At 43.0% G+C, this 19,110-nt stretch overlaps 2 long non-coding RNA genes across 12 annotated transcripts in view; one reads left to right on the top strand and one right to left on the bottom strand.

The window, feature by feature from the left end:
* Nucleotides 1–8,610, bottom strand: part of LOC109446864 (uncharacterized) — a 44,619-nt gene extending 36,009 nt beyond the window's left edge. Inside the window, exons 1-2 of the long non-coding RNA XR_016019363.1 lie at nucleotides 8,473–8,610; nucleotides 3,820–5,528 (exon numbers count right to left, since the gene is read on the bottom strand). This is a non-coding gene — a long non-coding RNA (uncharacterized LOC109446864). The remainder of the gene's footprint in view (nucleotides 1–3,819; nucleotides 5,529–8,472) is intronic.
* Nucleotides 1–10,941, top strand: part of LOC109446856 (uncharacterized) — a 46,496-nt gene extending 35,555 nt beyond the window's left edge. For 9 of the 11 annotated variants that reach the window (XR_016019358.1, XR_016019356.1, XR_016019360.1 and 6 more), the window contains 3 exons: nucleotides 3,895–3,982; nucleotides 4,942–4,979; nucleotides 8,390–8,525. This is a non-coding gene — a long non-coding RNA (uncharacterized LOC109446856). Of the gene's footprint in view, nucleotides 1–3,894; nucleotides 3,983–4,941; nucleotides 4,980–8,389; nucleotides 8,621–9,247 lie in introns of those variants that run through there. The other 2 variants (XR_016019362.1, XR_016019355.1) reach the window with 2 other exon arrangements.
* Nucleotides 10,942–19,110: the final 8,169 nt, after the last annotated feature.

The raw sequence follows: 19,110 nt of genomic DNA, 5'->3' as shown, positions 1-19,110 counted from the left end.
GTCTTTCCTGATAATATAGCAGCTAAAATGCATATCACCCTTAAGAGCTTACAGATGGAACTTCACAACAACTCTCTGAGGGAAGTGTCATTTACAGAGGCGTTGAGTCTAGACACCAAGGCTGGGCCATTGACTCCAAGTTCACTGCTCCTCCAGAGCCCCGGGGCCTTCTCCTGGGAGCTTCTCCTCCCTTCCCTCTCTCCCCACTTACAGCCTGTCACCTGCTTTGGAGGAAAATTTGTATGAAGAGTTCCTAAAGCCTTCGATTTTTCAGACTATTCCACTGCCTCTCAGAGATCAACTCATGAGACTTTGCCCTGAAACATAATTTCTGTGCTAGATACTGACTTTTTGGTATTTCCTGCTGGAGCTCTGTCTGGGTGGAGTTCCCTTTGGAAGCGCCAGAGTTTTCCTGTTTGTGCAATTGATTTTCAAAACCTTAAATAAACTCTGTTGTGATGTGTTCAGAATAATAACAACTCAACAACTATTTATTAAGCACCTACTATGAGCCTGGCCCTGGTAGCTGGGGTTACTATGGTGACCTCCGCAGACCCTGCTTTTCAAAGAGCTTTCAGTCTGGGTCCAGGACACAGGTTAGTAAACAGGCATTTGCCCTCCACATGGTAAGTGCCCTGAAAGACGAAGTCCAGGGTGTTTGGGTGGGGGTGGGGTGCGAACACCAGGAGCAGCCAATCCAGCCCTGAGAGCAGCAGGGCTTGGGGGTGTGAGGTGTACCAGCGGAGGCTTCCCAGAGCCAGAGCCAGCTAAAGTGCATCCTAAATATAAAGAACTAATTTTTGTAGAATCTGTTCTCAATTATCGTCAAGTAGATGATTCCACTTAATTTGTAAGGAACCTTTTCTTAAGCTTTTTTTCAATGGCTCGAGTGTCTCAATTCCTTCTATTTTCACTACATGTTAACACAGAGGCACTGGATCTTAAGAAGGCAGAGCTTCAACAACAGAGATAGCCTGCTTGAAGGAAGGTTTGGGATTGGGTGACACATTGCATTTTCTGCTTGGAATGAGGAGAAGGGAAAAGTGGGGTCAGGCAGGGAAAGTGAAGTGCCTCCCAAGCTTCCAACAATTCAGGTCTGCACAATTCAGGAAGTCCATTATTTCGTTTGAAGTGTATTTCGGGATATCGAGCAGGCATATCTCTATTCACATACCAGATAGGCAACAAAACACATTCCCAAGCCATCAAATGTAAATGACTCGTGGGTTATTCTCTTTTTAAATTCTCTAGGCCATTGTTCCCCTCCATTAGTGCAAATAATAAAGACAAACTTCTTGCCAAAAGAAAAAAATAGTGGGTGCAGAAGGGGAACAATAGAAAGGCTTCTGTATGTCTCGCCAGATGGAGTTCCCTGCGATGGTCTTGGATCTACTTTTGATCTCTTGGTCAGGCAATAAAATACCTATATATTTAATTTTAAAATAAACTTTAGTTAGGTATACTTTACATGCAGCAAAACACATCCATTTGAAGAATACCATTCTAATGAGTTTTGACAAATGTGTACAACTGGTGTAACCACCTCCACAACCAAGACAAGCAACATTTCAACTCCCCAAAGTTCCCTTAGGCCTTTTTGCAGTTACCCCAGCCCCAGCTCCAGGCAACCGCTGGCCCACTTTCTGTCACAATAGATTAATACTGCCTGTTTCAGAATTTCCAATAAACTGAGTCATACCATATATGTTCTTTTGTGTCTGGCTTTTCCACCCAGGATAATGTTTTTGAGATTCATTCTTGTTCATGTATCATAGTTCATTCTTTTTATTTAAAATGCTGATGTTTGAAGTAGAAAACAATTGTTCAGTGCGCCACCCAGTAAGATGAGCAGATCGAGGAAATCCCTCTGGTCCAAAAATTCTATCAACTTGCCCAGCAAACGAAGGCCTGAGAATTGTATCAGGTTAGTACACATCACATTTAAGAAGCAGCCAGGCACATGAATTTCTGAGCTCCAGGAGCCCAGGAGGCCGGGGAGAGATGAAGCCTCAGTGAATGATAGAACGTATTACAGAGGATGACAGGGCTATTTGTTCAGTTCTGTTATGAGCTCAGCAAAATGTGACAATCCTGGGAAATATAAATATATTTTGCTATATTTATATGTGTGTTTGTCTCAGGAGACCTGGCAGAGAGTGTGGGTAGCAGAGTGGGTTCCTGCAGGGTGGGAGTAGGCAGAGATGACTGGGTGGGTAAAGCAGAGCCTGTCCCGGGCCATGTCAATGCACAGTCAATAATAAGAATTACAAGAGATAATATTTAGTGAGCACTTACTATGCGCCAGCCACTGTGCTGTGCTCCAATATGCATTATTTTCTTTCACCTGTACCTGCAGCCTTTGCAGCAAAGGCCTCCATCCTCTGCCCCTACATCCCTTTGCCATATTCCTGCAAACAGTTATCACCATGTGCTGTGTACCCAGCAGCCAGCACCATGGCAGCTGTGTGTTGGGGGACAGTTTTCAAGCTACTGGAACCATTTTGCTTCCCAGCGCAGAGGGCAGACGTGCCTGGGACTTGATTGGTAACTAACCAGTGCAAGGGACAAGCACCCCAGCTCCCCGTGTCACCTCTCTTGTCTCCAGTTCTCCCCTCCATGGCATTTTGCTTGCTTCTCAAACATGCATGCTTTCCTTCCCTTCCCAGTCCCATTCAGCTTCTCAAGCAGTTTTCCTTGGGGACACTTCCTAAGAAACCACATTCACAAGAGTCCTTATTTCAAGGTTGGCTCTTCTGGGGACCCCACACTTAGGCAAAGTACTGTTAGTATAGTCCTTTTACAAATGAGAAAACAGGTTGGAGAGAGAGAGAGAGAGAGAGAGAGAGAGAGAGAGAGAGAGAGAGAGAGGTCTAGTTAACTCCTATTCATCCTTCAGATGAAAACTTGTACTTCATTTTCTCATGAAAGCCTGCCCTGACTCCTCAGTATCAGTGAAGTTCCCTTACGCTCTCAGAACTACCCTTTGTAGCACTTATCTTGGTTCTCAGTTTACTATGATTTATGTGATTATTTCACTAATAGCCATATCCTTGCTAGACTGCTGGCTCCACAAGGTCAGGGGCCTGGTCTCTTATGCTCTCAGCTGTATCTCCAGCACCCTAGCAGAGTTTTGGAACATAACAATTGCTCAATAAATATTGACTGAATGAATGATTTGAAGTTCCTTTAATTTCCTCATAGGTGCTCACGGGCCTCTCAGATGCTTCTCAGCCTCTGCATGGGCCAGAAATGCATAATGTATAACCATTAAGAGGGATACAAGATCTCCTGCCCACTTCTGTTCTTCTGGGTATTTAGGGAAGAGCAATATCCAAGGCAAGGTGACAGTACTTTGCTCCAGGGGACTAACTTTTAGTGTCAACTGAAGAGTTGAAACTAGAGGTTGGCCTGGAAGGCTAGGCAGAATGTGAATAGATTATTAGGCGGAAATTTGAATAGTGATTTTAATGAACTACAATGTCATTTAAATATACACACATTCTGAATTAAATACACATCTTTGGAACCCTGTACGTCTTAACAAAAGTACATGTAATCTCAGGTTCTTGTTAGGAAGCTGATAAGCATATATTTCCTTCTATTCCGGCAGTGATGGTTCTCCAGCTATATAAAATTTACAAACTGCTTTGGAAGCATTTGTGGAGAAAGGTGCCATATGAATGTATGAGATTATTGAAATAAATGCTGATTTAGAGATTTCCCAGGTGGATAGTTAAAATATACCCAGGCATACACATACACTCACACCCCACACTCAGGGTACTTTCCGCTCTGATCAGCAGAGATAAATTTTCCTACCTGACAGTTGACTGTAAATCAAGAAGTGTGTTTTAATAGACACCACCTTTCTGCTTCTGTGTGCTGCTGTCTCAGGCAATCCTTCACCTCGCGGGACACAGGATATGAAGACTCTTGGCACGTTCTCTCCACTGCACATGGAGAGGTGGTGCTTAGCAGCAAGGTAAATATTGGCATGCTGTACGTGAGCAATGAATATAAATAAGTCAGGACGTCCTTAGAAAAGTTCACCTCTGCATCCACCATTTTTCTCACCAATAGGTAAGAAAATAGGAAATCATAAGTTTCCCAGGATCTTGCCAAATCAAACAAAATTTCTTTGTAATAATATAAAAGCTGGAAAGTATTTGCGAGTCAGTAAATGCTGAATACATAATTTTGAAGATGAATACATGCCCTCATTTCTACAAAACCTGTTTATTGGATTGGATTACCAAACTTGCTCTTCCTGACTTTATCCCTCATAATCCTGTCCATCAGTGTTTGTTTGGAGTAGCTCAAATAAAGCAGGCACTTCCACACCCCAGTGTCTTTGCACATGCTGCTCTTTTATGCCTGGGCTAGAATGCTTCCATTAATCCACATGGGCTGGGGACACTTTCTGGTTTTTTAACACCTGGTATCAGGATCACATTTAATTTCCTTTACGAAGCTGTTCTTGACAAACTCACCCATTCCCAAAATTGCCGCTTTATCCTGTACAACTGTGATTGTACATATATGTTTAACACTGACATGACTGGCCTCTCTTGGGAAATCCCTGCTCATACCCTGTGCTCACTCGGAGGCCATGATCGTCATTTCATTTCTACCTAATGGCCCCCCCCACCCCCATGACCTCTCAAGCCCCCTTCCAAAGCATTTTGAGTAATGTAGATTTTACTGAAATGTTCACAGGGAAGAAAAGTGGAGGGTTTACATTGTACACTATAGGGCCAAACTTCATAAAAATCCTCATTAAAAATCTCCATCATTCCAAAAGCTTTTTCTCCCATTGCCCCCTGTCTTAACTCCTCTGACTTCCTCCCACCCCTGGATTCCTTACTCTCACCCCAATCTCAACTAGCAATTTAGCCTTTTCAGCCCTTTCTTCTTTATTAATGTGCATCCTTGAAATTTTAGATCCTGTTCATCAATCTGAGATCAATCCCTCTTAAAAGGTAAGGATGAAAAACCAAGCACTTTCTTCTCCTGCTAAAGACAGAAGCATCTTGAGGGTAAGAATCAAGCTTTATACACCTTTGCATCTCCTATGCAAAATATTTCAACTATTTATGAAGTGAGAGAAGAAATAAATGAAAGCATATAGCCACAGATTAAAATCCCTAAAATCCCCTTCTAATCATGGTTTCCTCCTGTTTAAAGATCTTCTATACCTTCTTAAGTAATGCTTTGGCCAACTGTCCTTTCTCCCTGACTCTAGCACTCTGCCCAGCTATGATAGGCCCCCTCCTTTCAAGCCCGTGGTGTATAGTCTGGATTTCAAGCATCCATTCAGGTTGTCGCTCCAGGCCTGGAGTGACCTATGTTGTTCATGAGAGTGGTTGCTGGTGGGTTACCATCACCCTAGTGAAGGTCAAGATGAATGCAACTGGTCTGGTCTTGTAGGTCCATCCAAGCTCTTCCCACTCTGCAAGGCTCAATGCAGGTCTTCACTTCCTTAGGACACTTCACTGATGTCTCCAGTCCAGGAAATTCTTTCTTGAGTCCTTAAGACATAAGCCTTGAATGAATCTACTCTGAGGGTATTTAATCTTTCAGTCTTACATTATTTGGAATTTCAGGTATAAGGCTTTGAGGCCACTCCTCTTCCAAAAATGTGGTTATTAGCAGGTCTATTTATCAGATTTTTCAAGTTTTTCCTCACTTACAGACTTATGGTAGGTTTGTATTTATCTAACGCCTTGAAGCTACGTGTGGCTGTTTAATTTGCTTTGGCCAATTAAATGTGAGCAGAATGGACATGAACCCCTTTCAGGAAGAAGTGTTCAGAGGAAGAAGTGGTAAGAGCTGGTAACTGATCACACTGTCTTTCCCCCTGACATGGTGGCTGGCAATGTTTGAGACATCTAGTGGACTGTCCACCACGCTGGGTTCTTGAGTGAGGACACTGCTGACTTACAATGGGTGTGTGGTGTGAACAAGAAGTAAACCTTCATTGTGTTCATGCCATTTAGATTCAGAGGTGATTTGAATAATTAATAAAATAAATAAATAATAAATAATTGTGCATTGTTGCAACACAGCCTATCCTTTCCAGACAGACTGTAAGTTCCTTGAAGCCAACACTCACACATAACTCACCTTCCTGTCCTCCAGAGAACATAGCACAGTGCCTCATGAATGTTCAATAACGATTGCTGATTGTTTATATAGATGGAGACAGACAAAATATATCTGAGTGGAGGAGTGGGACTTGGTGTTAGGACTTCAACTAGAGACTCCAGCTTCTGAAAAACCGAACTAGATGTATAAGATGATTCCAATAGTATTCTAATAAGATCCTTACATGCAGAGAGGCAGAAAGTATAATGAAAGGAATCTGGGTTTTCAAGCTGCGTGAAACTGGGTTCACGTGCAAGCTCTGCCATGTATTTGGATGCATGACTTTGGGCCAGTTATTTAAGCTCTTTGGGTCTTGGATAACATCACTACCTACGATGGAGATTAAATGAGAGAACGTATATAAAGCACCTGGCACATAATGAATGGCCAACCATCATCATTCCCTTAGGCTCCTCCCATCAAGTATGTGTGTGTTGGTATGAACTCTTGCTTATTTCTCTGGAAACGACTTTCCTTCTTTTACTTCCTCTGAGAGCTTGGTTACTTGTCTAGTCCCTGGATTTATTTAGTTTGGTCTACCTCAAATCCCTAGCGTTTTGCTTTTATTGCCCTATGCACACTCTAGCCTTCTGAGAAAGCCCACCTGCAACTGGCGAGAGTTGGCAGTAGCCCTTGGCAAAGGAGGTCCAATGGGGAAGGGTGGTTTTGAGACAAGGCTCTCTGCTGCCAAAATTTTAAACAGGGCCCTAGGTGAGGTAGGTCTAGTGAGGGAGGAGATCACAATGGGGAAGAAAGAATTGAAGATGTCAAGGTGACCCGTTCCAAGGAAGCCTTGCCTTGGCTTGGGTCCTGACTCTAATGCAGGTGATTCCTCTGTGAATTCTGAGATCGGATCAGTGATGGCAGTAGGGAAATCTGTGAAATTATCTTCAATGACTGACTACTTCCACAGGCTGGGGTTTGGTGTGGTGCCCAAGGGCTTGTGGTTTTTTTGGACTCCTGGCCCAGCGAGTCTTGTGTTTACAGATTTCTGTATTATTCCTGACTGAGTCCTTGAGGCCACCCCTGCCCCCTTCCGTGTAGCAGCAGCCATGATGTGGCATGTCCAACCGCCTCTAAGGTGCTTGTGTAACTTGTTTTTCAAAGTCTTGGCAGGAGCTCTAGTCCTGAGGTGAGAAAGGGTGTTTACATTCTGGAAGAGGAGTCCCAGAAATGTCTTGCATCAGGCTGTTTCTGACCAATCCCTACTCCCCAGCAGCTTTTTCTCTGTGGGATGGCTTGCGACAGCCACATACTATGCTTCCCAGAAAATAAGACCTAGTCAGACAATCAGCTCTAATGCATCTTTTGGAGCAAAAATTCATATAAGACCTGGTATTATATTATTATATTACATTACATTATATCATATTAGAACCGATCTTATACTATAGTAAAATAATACTGGGTCTTACATTAATTTTTGCTTCAAAAGATGCATTAGAGCTGATTGTCTGGTTAGATCTTACTTTTTGGGAAACACGGTAGTTGGTTGGTCTGGGATCTAGAAGGAAGTAGCCTGATCTAGAAGGAAGGCAGGCTGGGTAGAAGCATTTGTCAAGACCCAGGGCTCTGCCGCTGGCCTGCGTTCACTGGCCTCCTTGGAAAGGTGAGGAAGCTTCTTGAGGCCAAAGCTTTTGTTACCCCAGTGCTTGGTGCAGTGCTTTGCACAGAGCACAGTACTCAGTGCAGGTGCTCAACAGACATTTACTAAGTCAATAAATTATAAAAATATGTGGGCAAGAAAACATTTGAAAGGACACATTGGTGGAAGTTCTTAACTGACTCCCCAGTTAACAGCTTTCTCTGAATAGTACTCGCATTAATAATAACAATGATTACCATTTATAAAATAAATACCTAGTCTATGGCAAACAAAGGCATATATTATTTTCTTAAATTCCACAAAAGTCACTAGTTCTACAAAATCGGTATCTCTCTAATTAATAGCTGAGGGCATGGGGACTATGCGTACAAAGTCTGAGGATCTCACCTGAGGTGTCACAGACAGTAAACCAGGATTCAAAGTCCTTTGCATAACTGAAGGCCCTGCTTTTCCACTTCCCATTTCTTCCCCCCTCAACCCCCCATCCTCACCCCCATCCCCACCCCCACCCTGCTGGTCTCTACATCCTGAAACAGCTGCAGTAAAGGGGGATTTTAAAGGAGTCTTGGAGCAGCAATTCCACTCCCCTGCTGTGGGCAGTTGTGCATTCTTTTTGTCATTTCTTCCTTTTGTGGATAGGCTTGAATTCAGCATGGAAGAACACTGCGGAAGCAACCCCAGACCCCAGGGATGTCTACTTCGTTATATTTAAGAACACTCACCCATGTCCAGGGCCATCATAGTACCTCAGTCTTCAAACCCTCCTCTGGCCTTCACCCTCCACGTATGGTCCACACGGAGCTTCCCTTCCCTCTTTCCTGACTGGCTTTAAGGCCAGGTTTTCACTTCACTAGAAAAACCTTACTACAGGTATTATTCACTGCCACAAAATATGCACTCAATAATTATTCACTGGACTGTGTGCTAAATTTTAGACGAAAGAAGAAAAAGCCGGGGATCCTGAAGAAAATTGAAAAGCTTAGGGAGTGGGGGAGTGGGGGTTGCAACAACCAACTCGACTCTCCTTCCCTTTCCCTACCCCCTCTCTTCCTCCTAAGGGAAGCAGAGGCATATTTAGTGTTAATGCTGTCATTTGATTACAGCAACATCCAAAAGATTGAAAAGCTCCAATCAATGCTGGAGCAGAAGTGCACACGCAGGGGGGTTGTTTCCTTGGAAATGTTTCAGCTGTAATTACTCTCCAAAGAGAAATGTCCAAACAACTTCCTTGACCCTCTGGGGAGAAGTAACAATGGGACAGAAAGTCATTTCTGTGGCCTTCTGCGTGTGTGTGTGTGTGTGTGTGTGTGTGTGTGTGTGTGTGTGTGTGTGTGTGTGTCTTGCGCATGCGCTTACGGCTGCACCTTCAGCGGCCTGTTCTGTCTATAGGGCGCCTTTGACAGCCGGTCTATTCAAACGCTGGGGCCAGTGGGTTGGCGGCGCAGTGCCTGCCGCGGCAGTAGCGGCTGAGATCATGCTGTTGATTTTGTTTTACAGGGAGCAACCCAGTCTGTTGTGCAGAGTACAGAATGTTCTCTTCTGTGAACTGAGCTTGAACTTTTCCATCCCACTTTGTTTGAGGAACCATACAGACCAGAGGAGAAAACACAGGGAAGATAACCCCAAAATCATTGAAATCTTAGTGTTCTCTCTGATTTTTGGCCCAGATCATTTGTTTTTCACGGCTCGAAATTAAAAATCCCAAGTATATAGTTCTTGGAAGAACAAAATGCCTGATGGCCTTTTTCTAAGACCGGACTTGGTGACTTTGGAAAATTAACAAGTTTGTCACCGCCTCTCCTTAGATTTCTTTTTTCTCCCTCTTGGGCATTCAAGGGACAATGACAACAAAAGCTATTTTCCTGTAAGGAAAAGAAAAGACCCCCAGTGCCTGTGATTTCTCTCTTAGTTGTTTAGGCTATCATGATATTACAAACAGTGTTCCCCAGTTTGCTGAGGGCTTTGGGTCGTTGGCTTCCGTATAAATCTCCAACTTGAGAAGCTGCCAATGCTTGGTAAGGTGATTTGAAATTTTTCTTGGAAACAATTTTTATCTAGTCTTAGGGCTGAATCTCCAGTTTAGGGCATACTTACAAACAGCTTAGGGAATCTGTTTGGAGGATCTGAGGGTAAGACCGCTATAGGATAGACAGTAGTAGTTTTCCAACTTATTATTTGTAATAGCAGTGGATTCTTTTCTCTATATTAAAATTTACCAAAATCCCACTGGTGAAGCAGAAGAGCACAACTCTATGTGAGCCGTGGGCTTGAGTCTTGTGGGTACACATATGATATTGGGGAGGTCAGGGCTTCTAAAACTTGGTTGGTGAAAGGGGCATAAAGCTTGTCTTGTGTACTTGCAGAGGCATTAATAAATGTCAAGTGCTATACCGATGTACCAATGAAAGAGACTCTTCTTTTGAATTTGCAGCTCCATCACCTATCTCCTAATTTGGGGGCTGCTGTCTTGCGGATCTTACTCACTGCTGGTAACTGGGAGATTCCTAAAAGAGTGTCTTTACTTTTGAGATGATTCCAGTTCCTGGAGATTCCCTGTCACCTTTTTTTTTCTTCCCAAGTTAACATGTCATCAGATTATTGGTTAACTAGTTCATTCATTTCTATAAACTTCCATTGAATACTTGTTATGTTTAAGTTACTATATGGGATCTAAGAGTTCAGAGATGATATGTAAGATATGTTCAGTGCCTCCAAAGAGTTTACATATTGTCCAGTGGGAGAAGCAGAAATACACACATGTATACATACATACATACACACATATGCACACATACATATACATACATAATACACACATACATATGTAATACTTGTAATACAAAGGAGGTTAATACGTGTTTAATGGAGGGACAAGTAATAAACTGTGAAGGCAGAGTATTACAGGAACAAGATGAGAGTCTAATAGGTAGAAGTTGAGACAAGAGCAGTATAGACAGCAAAAGAAAGGAATCATGAAACTAGGTGGTCTTGGGGCGGCCAGATTGGTTCAGTTGGTTAGAGAGCGAGCTCTCAACAACACGGTTGCCATTTCAATTCCCACATGGGATGGTGGACTGCGCCCCCTGCAACTAAAGATTGAAAATGGCAACTGGACTTGGAGCTGAGTGGTGCCCTCCACAACTAGACTGAAGGACAATGACTTGAAGCTGATGGGCCCTGGAGAAACACACTGTCCCCCAGTATTCCCCAATAAAAAAAACACCTAAAAAAAAAAAAAAAAGGTGGTCTTTATGGTTAATAAAAATTGTGTAGTATATTCAGGTAATAATGAATAGTTCTTGTGACCAAGCAATTGATACTAGAGTATGTAGGAAGAAACAAAAAAGTAGATTGCATGTGTGTGCAGCCCCCTTTGCGCTCACTGCTAACCTTTCTTGCTCATTTTGTATGAATTGTCAGATTCCTTCTCAATACAACTCTTGAAGAAGCCACCACTAATCAGTTGAGGCGCTTGAGACACAACTATTGATCATTCCTGGCTTGGGCCTTCAATCCCATGCTTACATATTTCTACTTTATTGTAATATTTTTGGGGAATTATTGCATGTTTTTAAGAATCAGAATGACATGAATGAATGATACGATTCCACCTGTGTTCTTGAAAGGTAGCTGATGGCCATGAGCAGGATCCATGGGTAAGGTGAGAGATTGGAAACACACTGACTGGAAAAAGATTGGAAACATAGAGACCAACAAGAAGACCACGCAAATCATCTAGAACAATGGGAGTGGGAGGGAAAAGTAGGTGGGACAGATGGGGCACTGGGGAGATAGACATGATAGGGCTTGGTGAAGACAGAGGGAAAAAGAAGACTTGGTGATAACTGAGCTTTCTCATCTGGGTTATGGAAAGGAGAGAGGACTGCTATCGTCTGAATGGATCCCCTCGAAATTCATATATTGAAATCCTATCCCCCTAAAATAGTGGCATTAGGAGATGGGGCCCTTGGAAGGTGCTTAAGTCACGAGGGTGGGACCCTCATGGATGAGGGTAGTGCCTTATGAAAGAGGTTTCACAGAGATTCCCTAGCCCCTTCTGCCATGTGAGGCTATCACAAAAAGTCTTACACCTGGAAGAGGGCCCTCAACCAAACATGGATTTCTAGTCTCCAGAACTGTGGGGAATATATTTTCATGGTGATAAGCCACCCAATCTGTGACATTTTGTTATAGTAGATTGACAAGACTAAGACCGGGGCCAAGAGAAGGAGCGCAGGAAGAAGGCCTTTGCACCTTTCTTCTAATAAAGGGAAGTGACGTGTTGAGTTTTAGACAGGTTGATCTTGAGGGGTCTATGGGACATCTAGGGAGAGAAATCCAGCCATCATTTGGAAACACATATTTGGAGCTAAGAGCTCAAGAAGTAATTCAGGATTCAGCCACATAGAGAAACCAATGAAAGCTTTGGGAGTAGATGTCATCACCTAGAAAGAGAGCCATGAAGGTTATTCATAGGCCTTTGGAAAAAGAGGGCTAGGTTAGACCTTGAGCAGTGCTTATATTAATAAAAACCACAGGAAGACCGTCCAAGAAAGAATATAAATTCCTAACAATATGGGGCATCATTAGTTAAATCTAGTCCTCCACTCCTGTATCTGATTCTTCTTTAATACAGAGCAATGACTTACCTGAATGTAACCTGTTTGGTGTCTGTCTGAGAATTGAAGAAAATCGGCCGTTTTCCCCTGCATGTGCCTTAAGGCAATGTTTCTCAAACTTTTGGACGGTTGACCATGACCCACAGTGAAATACATTTTACACATGCATATATAATTATGTAACTAAAAGAAAGAACTGTGTGAAACAATATCTACCTGTATCTTCTGCAATCACTGTCATTTTCTATTTCATTCTATTTCATTAAAAAGTGCTATTTGAATCCCAGTAAGTTGACATCATAACCACTAAACTGTAGCTACCTGCAGTGTGAAAACACTGGGTTAAAGGGCTGTGGGTTTTGGAAGTCCACTCTCCCTCTAGTGGTTGGTCAGAGCTTGTTGGTCTCAGGTTGGCTTGAGGACCAATGGAGAAGAGCTGAAATCCAACTCTAAAAGCCTCCCTTTCAAGTAGGAATTTTTAGCTTTGGGAGGAAGTCTAGGTGAGTTTTACCAGCATGGTTCCTTGTGTCGTTCCCAGGTGCTACTAATACTAATATTAATACTAATACTAATCATACTAATATTAATACTAATACTAAACTAATACTAATACAATAAAAAACATTATTTAATCAAGCACTTTACATACATTATTAGCACAATTACATTCTCACAATTAGATGAGAAGTAATGAGGTCAGCAGAGAGAACTTGCAGACGATCACACAGACAGTAAACAGTGAAGCTGAGATTCAGAGTCAGTCAGTCAGCTTGCCGAATAGGGGCAGTAAGTTTACCTTCTTTGGCCTATCTGGGCCTCTGTGTCATCCCCATCAGTCCCTGTGTGTCACTTAGCAAGGCTTGGTCTTTCCTCGTGGTATTATTGAGCCCTTCTCTCAGTGGAGCCTCCAGACATTTAAAAGTTTCCTGAATATAGTCAAATATTAGACATGCATTCAGGAAGTGGAGGCAGGAAAAGAAGCAGGAGAGAAAAAGGGTAAGAGGGGGCAAGGCATGTTGACCAGTGGGCTTTTAAGACTGGGTTGAAAAAGGCTGTCTGCAGGGGTAGAATCCTGGCCCTCATCACCTTTACCTGGCAATAGCATCTGGACTACTCCCTGTTTCTGTCTTCACCCCTGACAATCCATCCACCCTCCACATCTCCATCAGGCTTATCCTTCCGAAGCAACGCTGTCATCCTCACTCTCCTACTTCGTGCTTCCTGCAGACGCTGCTGGCTCATCCTGTCCCAAACTAAACTTTTCCTCTCTCCCTTCAATGTCAACTCACCCTGCTCCCTCCAGTGTCTACTCTTCAGATGGCCATTCTACACTGAAAATTGGCCTACCCTAGCCTCCCACTCCTCTCCCACTCTTTGCCCACATGGAGCTCAGCTGGCAAGTTTCCTCTCTGTTTCTGGATGCTTGGGGCTGGTCTGATCTCAGGGCCTGTGGCCATGTTATGTCCCCGCTTGGAATGCTCCCCTCCCCCTCTCTATACCTATTCATCTTTCAAAAGCCAGTTCTGCTATTGCTTCTTTTCTTATGGCTTCCTCTGATCTCTTCTTTTATCTTTTCATCTTTGCTTTTGTACCATCCATTTAGGAATATCACCAAATACTGTAGAATATTTAAATGGTTCCTGCTTATACACTCAACCAGATTCCTTCATCCATTTATATTAAAACTATTTATCAAATTGCCTATTCAGTTTCAGACACAGGAAATTCAATGACATTGAAGGTAAGAAGAGGTATCATAACTCCAGGATCCACAGACTGGGTCACCACAGTCCAGTGAAGGAAAGCTATTGTTTTTGACACTCAGCTTCTATTCACCTTCCATTTTCTTTTGGGCATCCCCTAAAGTGTTACTCCATGGCTGACCACCCCTCCTTGAATGAAGAGCGGGCATGTGACCGCGGCCTGGCCAGTGAGACAACTGCCTTCCCCTGGTCAAAATATTGGTTCACAGATGGGTATACGACTCTGGCTAGGTCAATGGAAACTAGCTCCAAGTTCTTATTAGAATTATTTGGGGGTGCCAAACTGGTGGGAAGTCAGCCAGGAGCTTCTGGCAATTATTATCGCCACCCCTTGGAGAAGGCCTGTCTGAAGATTAAGCCAGCACGGAGGAAATCAGAGTTGAGGGATGGAAAGCAACTGATTCTGGATAATATCGTTTGAGCCCTTAGATCCAGCCATGACTGGAAGTCAATAAATTCCCTTTTTGTTCAGGTCAATTTCTGTTGAGATTCTACAACTTGCAACTAAAAAAGTTCTAACTGTTGCTGTGCACCTTCCAAACCGTGCTCCATGATTCTATGCAGGTGAATCAAAGAGCAGCTCTTTGGCATCTGCCTGAAACCGTTTCCCCAACCCTAATTAGCCTAGACTGATTCCCATTGCAGCTCAGTCTGGGTGGAGGGTCAGATTAAAAGTGAGGCAACTGGTTTCGCACAGCTCTGGTCAAAGATGAGCACTTTTTTCCTGCATTAAATCCTCCCCAGAGCTCCTGACCTGGTGCTGCTACCTATCCTCCAACTGCCCAGTGTGAACCTGGAGCTTCTGTGCTGGCTCAGGTTGGCCACTGGTGCAAATAGTTGGTTTCGTATGTCTGCAAATGCTAGAGGTCGTCCTCATATCATTTGATACGATGGGCATATCTCAAAATGAGATAGGATCCCCATATTGAATAAGAGTTATGTGTTTATATATTTGTAATGTATTTATATATCTATAGGGGCCTTATCAACTCTAAGGTGACAACAGAGAAACGAACACTTACAGTAGTTTTCATTTAATAATGCATATGTTTCTTAAGCACCAAGTAGAAATCAGAGACCGAACGTTTTTAGTCATCATGCATAGCCCTAAGCCAGGAGCTGCTTAATAAATACTTTTGGTGATTACAGTGCTTTGCAGCCTTGATATTATTTAGAGACATTATCGAACAAATAGAGAACCAACTTTTGGTTCCAATACATTGGTCATTTCCACCCCTGGGTCAAAGAATGACCAAGTATTTCTGAGCTAGTGGTAAGAATAGGTTTTTTTCCCCCCTCCAAAATTCAGCCTCTGAATCTTGGAATATTGTTAGTCCCCAAAATCAGAGGCTGAGGACCATTTGAAAATGGCTTTGACAGAACAGGTTATGCCTTGAACTAAATCACTGGTCACCTTAAATGTCCCTAGGCTGCCCGAGCTGACTTCCTGTGCTTGCATGCATATTTAGTCTCTGGCGAAGGCCACACGTGTACACACCCTTGGCTCAGCCCCAAACTGGAGCATCTCCAGCAGAAGGTGTGTCTCTTGCTTAAGTGCTTCTGCCTGGTGAATATTTGGAACATGTTGGGGGCCCTCTCTGGCCCCTTTTATTTCAATCCCTCTGTAGTAAAATCATAATGAAATAATTTCAGCAGCGTTCTGCTAAAGAGCCCTATACACAGCTCCTATTAGAGGCACTTTTAGAGGTCAGACTGGCCACCGGTCTGCATGTGAGATGGGTGGGTTATGAGTGACTTTACAAGAGGGTGTGACTTAACCAGAACTTGTTAGGAGTATGTTTGGCCAGTTTCTATTATTAAAGCTTAGAATTTTTTTTTTCTGAGACAGAACAATACCTCCGGTCCTCTAAATATCCCAGGAACCATTAAACTTTAAAGATCTGGTAACAATTTTACTTTTCTTAGAGCCAGGAGTTGGGAAATGTTCAATTCCCTTCTTTTCCTTCCCTGAGGTTGGGTAGCCATTGATTTGAGGGCAGATTCGAAGGAAATGGTTCACAGTCTCAGGGGCACATTACAATCAATCACCTGGGGGTTTAAAACACTGTTCATGCCCGGAGCCCCCCACCAGAGAGGCTGAATCATGTGGTCTGTGATGCTTCCTCGCATTAGGATTTCAAAATCTTTCCAGGTATTTACAATATGCCGTGTAGCTGTACGGTCTGACCAGGTACAGAAAAATATGCTAAATCCAGTTTTGGTTTGAACCGGTTTTTATAATTTACTTTCTACATGTCACAGAATGTGGCTTTATAATTCAGAAATCTGGAAAAAGCTTTTGTTTGTTTTTTGATTGCAACTGGGCATCAATTGCTGTTCCACAGAACTGCTGTGAAGCCTAAATGAGATTATATAGCCATGGGGGTGGGGGAGCAGGAGTGATTTGTAAAACAAGATGTGTAGCCATACACACCTGCTTGGGAGAGGGCGTGTGGTCAGGCAGGGACGTGCTGGAGGAGAAGGGCACGATGTGGACAAAACGCAGCAATAGACTTGGGGTGAGGCAGGAGTTCTATCTCAAGGGAGTAACGTTGACCCAGCTCTGGCTGGTGGTTGCCAAATGAATCTAGACCTAATGTTGCCAGAAGGTTTTTTTTTCTTTTTTTTTCTTTCTTTTTTTTAGGAGAAGACATACATTAGAATTTGTATGCAGAATCTCTCAATTTTAAAAACACTGAAAGCCAAAATAAATGGATTTGAGGACTACATCCTTAGATCATTATCTGTGACTTCAAGAACTGTACAGGAGTAGGAATCTGTTTAAAATCAGGTGGGTTTTTCTTCTTCTTCTTCTTCTTCTTTTTTTGGTAAAACATTCCATTTCTAAACTCACTTTTATTCTCATTGTTTTGTGGATTGACTGTCTTCTGTAGATTGCTGTGCTAGAGGAAGAAGAGATCTTTCTCCCTGGAGACACTAGAGAACATGTTAGTTTATTCTTTTGGAGTTTCCTAAGCTTTAAGGAGTTGACATGCCAGGCGGGGAAGTTGGCCTGGGGAAGAGTTTTGAGCTAGAAAGAGCCTTGCCTGTTATATTACATGGTTTGAGCTGCCAGAGTCTGGCAAAGCTCTGTACCAAGCGGGCTGACTAGGGTCAGGGTCCATGGGGTGGGTCTGGAGGCAGAAGGGAGGAAGGACTGTCGCAAAGGAACACGAGTGCAATTCTGACAGAGTTCCTGGTACACCATGGCCCTGTTTACGTACAGAGTGTTATCAAGAGAGGCACAGGGTAGGAAGTATTTAAGGTAAGAGGTAGGAGGGAACTGAGAAGAGACTGGAATTTTGTCATGGGAGAAGGAGGTGCTGAGAGTCAGAACTGAGTAAGACTGATTTATCCTCATGCTCTTAGAAGTTGCTAGATTTTGAGACGAAATTTTGGCTTGGGAACCAGTGGACATATCTGCTATGCTGCTCCTTCATTTTCATGACTTTAGAGCCTGCCAGAGAAGAAGAAAAGTATCAGAGGGAAAGGAGAAAACCTCTGTTTGGGCATAAATGTACTTGATAAAGCCCAGGAGTGATAAGGGAAGTTATTAAAACATATGAATGCTAAATTAACGTACGCCGAATGGAGCTGCACCAGGTTAAGCTTATTTTCCCACATTTTCTTTGACAGTCTCCTTAGTTCCTTTCCAGATTTATCGTATAAGACAGCTTTTTATGCCTTCTCCAGTATGGAGAAACAGCAGAATTCCTCAAACAAAAGCAAAGGAAACATCCAAAGATTGCAAAAGCTATTTCTTCAAGCTTAAGACATCATATTGTCATACTATCTAGCAATAAATAGAAAACAGAAACAGAGAACTGTGAAAAATCCCTTTGTAAAGCAAATATAGTATGTGTAGTCCCACCTAATTTATGTGTTTTATGGATCTCATTTTAGGTTTTCTTAAAGTAGGACACCCCTGTACCCTATAAAGACCTCAGCTCAAAGTGAAACAACTTAGAAATGAATGAACATGAGCCATTACCATCCTACCATATGATCTACGTGGGTTTCCTCTTTTGTGTTAGGAGTTGAATAGAGTCATAGTATGTTGGAGTAGGAAAGGAGTGTTGATATCCTTCATTCTGTCCTCTTCAATTTACAGACAAGCATACCGAGGCCCAAGGAGTTAGAGGGATCTACCCAAGTTCACACGGTCAAGTAGTGTCTACAATGACATTCTTGATCTTATCCAACATCTAGTCCCTACTTCTCTTCTCAACAGAATTCCAGTTTGGGGATTTATCCCTCCCCAGTGTGATTCAGCTTTAACCAATGTGACACCATTTCCAGCTCTAGTGTGGTTCCTAGTTAGTCTAAGCCAATTAATGCATGACATTCTCCTGGCCACTGCTATTGATCCAGTGATGAGTCCATGACCTGTGGTGGCCCAGTCAGACTTAAAGAGAGGACTTATATCCCATGCTTGGGGGAGAAGACTTTCTTCTGCATGCAGCCTCCATTACCATTGGGAGCCATCTTTTCATCACGCAGGTGTCCAAGCACAATTAGAGCACAGCTCAATCTCTACTAAGTGAAGTATGCTTCCCATTGTACCACACAATTACCTCACAACTCCCAGTAGGCGAGACTTGTCCCCTGGGCATCTGGGCAAAAGGAACATTTCCAACTTTTCCAGGTTGCTGAGTAAAACTGGTGAGTAGCCATAGAATATCACGGAAGACATTTCTGTGGCTCAGTTTTGGTGATTGAATCTTATGCTGGCTCCTCATGCTGTGAATTGTCTCTGGCTAATGAGGCAGAAGAGTTAGAAACTACCTGAACTAGCCTAGACATTTTAGTTTTAAGCGACAGATGATACAAGTCAAGCTGCCTAAATAATAAAAGAAACATATTGGTTCAAGTAAATGAAAAGTACTTGGATGTGTGGCTCAATCTACAGGCTTAAATGATGTCACCAGGATCCTGCCTCTGGTCACTTCTTGGCTGTCCCATCATCCACACTGGCTTT

This window comes from Rhinolophus sinicus, chromosome 16, assembly GCF_057876585.1.
Source record: "Rhinolophus sinicus isolate RSI-liver-muscle chromosome 16, RSI-T2T, whole genome shotgun sequence".
NCBI classification, from domain to species: domain Eukaryota; kingdom Metazoa; phylum Chordata; class Mammalia; order Chiroptera; family Rhinolophidae; genus Rhinolophus; species Rhinolophus sinicus.
The sequence above is the reverse complement of the archived record's forward strand: the minus strand, read 5'-3'. Positions and strand labels throughout refer to the sequence as shown.